This window comes from Typopeltis vanoorti, chromosome 17 (genome assembly GCF_054136105.1).
Source record: "Typopeltis vanoorti isolate ZY-2024b chromosome 17, IOZ_Tvanoo_1.0, whole genome shotgun sequence".
In the NCBI taxonomy this organism is placed as follows: Eukaryota; Metazoa; Arthropoda; class Arachnida; order Uropygi; family Thelyphonidae; genus Typopeltis; species Typopeltis vanoorti.
In genome coordinates, this window is record NC_143565.1 from 45,963,118 (window position 1) to 45,967,202 (window position 4,085).

Here is a 4,085-nt window from a genome sequence, read left to right on the forward strand (position 1 = left end):
GAAAATAAAAAAAAAATCATAGAAAAATAAATCCAAGCAATCATATTCACACTGACACCTGACACCAAAAAAAACAAAAAAAAAAAAAAACGGGTATTTTATTTATAAGCCACTAAATACTATTTCTCTAAGATATGTGCTTAGCGCTTCTTCAAGATAGGTCACAAAAGTGCGTATTAAGTAGGGAGAGTCATATCAAGGAAAATATCTGTCGAGTGTAATCTTTTAATTAATGCAGGTAAAAGTGCTTTCATCACTTGATATTCCTGATTATAAATATGGACCAGAAGTAGGTTACAATCAGAAACGTGAAATTGGTTACAAATTTTTGCTCTTACGCGGCTGAAAGCACAAAGCGTGCGGTTTCAGCCAATTCACTGACTGTCAAAAGCATCTAGGTCATCATCATGAACGGAGAAACAGAAGGGAAAAAAAACTTTATTTATTTTATTAAAAAAAACCTCTTAATTCATTTAAAGTCACTTATTAAATTTAATAAATAATTTTAAATTTCAGCTTATTTTTTTATTAAATTAACATAATTCGATTTAAATAAAATGAAAAAATCTTCTGCTACAGTACTATCCTCTGAAATCATATTTATAGTTACTGCGCATGTCCGATAAACATTTTGGTAGTTATGGCCACAGGCAGGACTCATTCGCGCCATTTATAGCCAATGCGGGATTAGCAGGCGCAGAATTAATAATTTACCGGTCTTCTGACAGAAATAATAATAATAATAATGCAATCGCTTGCGACAATTTAAATGAGGTACTTCTCATCAATGGAATTTATTATGCAGTGGAACTAAGCGACTTTAAATATGTTGAAGAGGCTAACCCAGATTTCTAAATTACTCTCCGAGATTCACGTTCATCCGACCAAGTGATTCTGTTCGGTCACTGCTGTCTATCAGTTTTTGAAAATTTATAATTTGTAACTATATATATATAGTTATATATATGAAATAAATACATTTTATTTTGATGTCCGATGGTATTTTTTTCTGTACTTAAGGTGATGTTAATTTTTTATTTATGGATGACAACTTTAAATTTATTTTTATGTTTACGTAGACAAAAACATTTGTCTTGCCGAGTTAGCAAAACTTAATAATAAAAAGGTTTATTATTATTTTTTTTAATCAAAATAATTTCCTCGCCACGCAATCATTTGCGATTAAAGTATTTCAGTCTGTAAATGAAAGTAAATTAATTTGATGGATTGTAAAAGTCTGATTAGTATACCTGCAAGCTATGAAATATGGAGGGAAAAAAATGAGAAAGAATGGAATGAAAAAAAAAAAAAAAACTGCCGTGACCAGGATTCGAACCTGGGTTATTGCGGCCACAACGCAATGTCCTAACCACTAGACGATCACGGCTAACCAGCAACACGTCGGAGTGCCTCTTAATAGCACTGAAATATCTTACACTGTATTAGTGTTTGTGGAGGTCACGTGTACAGAAAGGTGTCTTCATCGATTAGATGTATTAGATATGTTTTTCTATTAGTCTTATAAATAACAAATACCTTCAGTGCCAATAGCCTGAATCTGCATAATAAATAAACAGACTTTTCTTTAAAAATTTTTGTTTTACGGGAAATATGATATCTGTATTCAGACAAATCTAATTACACTCGCAATGATTTTATAATAAATAAACGACTTATTTGATTGGTATGAAATTGACAACTAAAATGAAGCGCACGCTTTTGACTTGATATGTCAAGTGTGATTTAAAATGGCAATGCAGAAATCTGTGCTTTTTTTTTTTTTTTTTTTTTTTTACGAAGAGGTGTGATATCACCATGTTTGAACTCCCCCCCCCCCCCTTAAAAAAACTCCCAAGGTAGGCATAAGAAAAATATCTAAGATGAAAAAAAAAAGCTTTTAATAAATTTTCCAATAGTACAATTCATTTGAAATCGACGAAATAATTTAAATAAATAAATCATTGGAACACAACACGCGAAAAAGTTGGGATTGCTCAACTTCCACCATCAAACCATAAACTGTTCGTTTCGTTACATTAATTTTTTTTTTTTTAAAATAAAAGTAGGTGATTGTCGTATGTTCGTTACGCTTGACAATCTCATTCCTGCAAAATAAGGTGAAGTTAAGAATTCATCAGCTATCGCATGCACACATTAACTCTTTAATGGTTCAGATGTCTCAAGACAAAGTATTTTATGGCTATTTTCATGATTTATTACGAAAATAAATTGTAATTTCGATTATTTCTTACGAAATAAAAGTTTACAATTAGTTTAGGAATGCAGAATTTTATTTTATTACTATTATTATTATTATTATTTCATCTCTACTCAACTATTAGGCTATGAACTAACAATTGAAAACTCTGTAACCACGGTAACCAGCAAGATAGTATGTGGCGACATCTATTACGTAATCAAAAATCGGTAAACGATTTTAAAAAAATTAAAAAATAAATTTTCAGCGTATGAAAATGACAACTAAAAACGTTGTAACCAGGGTAGTATGTGGCGACATCTATTACTCAACGAAAAATGGAAAATAAAAACGGTTAAAAATTAAATCTCAGTTGTTCTTTGATTATTTGCAGAGCGTATGAAACTGACAACTAAAAACTTTGTAACCACGGTAACCAGTAAGGTAGTATGTGGCGACATCTATTACGCAATAAGAAATGGTAAAATGAAAACGGTTTAAAAAACAAATAAATCTCAATTTTCTTGGATTATTTATACAGCGTATTTGAAAATTACACGGTACGAACAATAAATGAGCTTCAGTTTCTACAGGATAATTATACTTAGGTGTGAATGACCCATTTTTTTTTTTTTTTTTCATTACTAGAGGTGAATGCGTAATCACAATAAATAGGTCATAATTTCTTTTCACTTCAAAAATAAACATTTTTATAAGTTTTCTTCTACAATTTTATCGGTGACAAAATTGTGTTTGTATCTTAAATTCAATTGCTTGACCTTATTTTCTAGTTTCGTGTTCCACGGATCCTTCGGTAATGAGTATTACACGAACATACGGGGAAAAAGAAATAAAAAAGTGTTGTACCAGAGAGGACTCTCAATATATGTAACACTGTTAAGTATTTGATTTTCTAGAAGCTTTTCCTTGTGTGAATGATTGTTAGTGAAGGTAGACAGGTCCAGCAGGATTTGGAGATGAAGGAAAGTGGTTAAACCAGTGACTGATATATAAATTAATTATCTACTTCAGGTTATTTGAAGTCTCTCAATTTTCTGGCTTCTTGTCGAGCGGTGCGTATGATACTAAAGAAAGATAAAATTAAAAACTGTAATGATAAGGTAAAATCGTTAAAGGGCAAAAGTTCCACTATATTTTAAATGGCTATTTGAATACGCAACAATTAAAAGTTTGAAAGCAACAATAACGAAATCTAATATTGTTGCTATCCCCCCCCCCCCAACATACGTTTTTTAAAGCAACTGTGTGCGTTAAATTGTAACAAGTAAAATGAACGAATATCGATATGTACATTTCATTGGTGTCACCGCTCGTGCATCCACAAGGGCGAATATTTGCTTAGAAATAAACATTTCGGATAAAACTGAAATGTCCTTTTTATACATACACGATTATTAAAAAAAAATCTTAGTGCCTTCAATGATTGATTATAATACATGTTTATTTTCTTTTATGTGAATTTGTAGATAATGTCGTAGGAGTTGAAATATATCTCGTGTAGACCGACTTACATGTTTTAATTTTACAAACTCTACCATCCATCCAGACTTTATTTTCCTTCTTTTTTTTTTTTTTTTATAACCACCAATAACTAGTTCTCTTGATTATTTAGCCGTGTTCCAACTGCTAAGTACTGGTATCATGACATCTAGCGGTTGGATCAAAGCTAGAAGATCTGAAAATAAAATTTTGAAGGGATGGAGACGAAAAGATACATATTTTATTTATTTAAGGGAAGAAGAAAATATTATATCACCTAAATTACTTTTTTTCATGAATCATAAAAAAAGTAATATAGGAAATATAATATTAAAATGCATTTAATAAAAATAATATAATTAAATCGTTTATTTTTTTTATTAATTTT

At 30.3% G+C, this 4,085-nt stretch overlaps 1 non-coding gene across 1 annotated transcript; it reads right to left on the minus strand.

The window, feature by feature from the left end:
• Positions 1-1,315: 1,315 nt before the first annotated feature.
• On the minus strand, positions 1,316-1,387 carry TRNAH-GUG (transfer RNA histidin (anticodon GUG)). The gene has a single exon. It is a non-coding gene; the product is annotated as a tRNA-His (tRNA).
• Between the last annotated feature and the right edge of the window lie 2,698 nt (positions 1,388-4,085).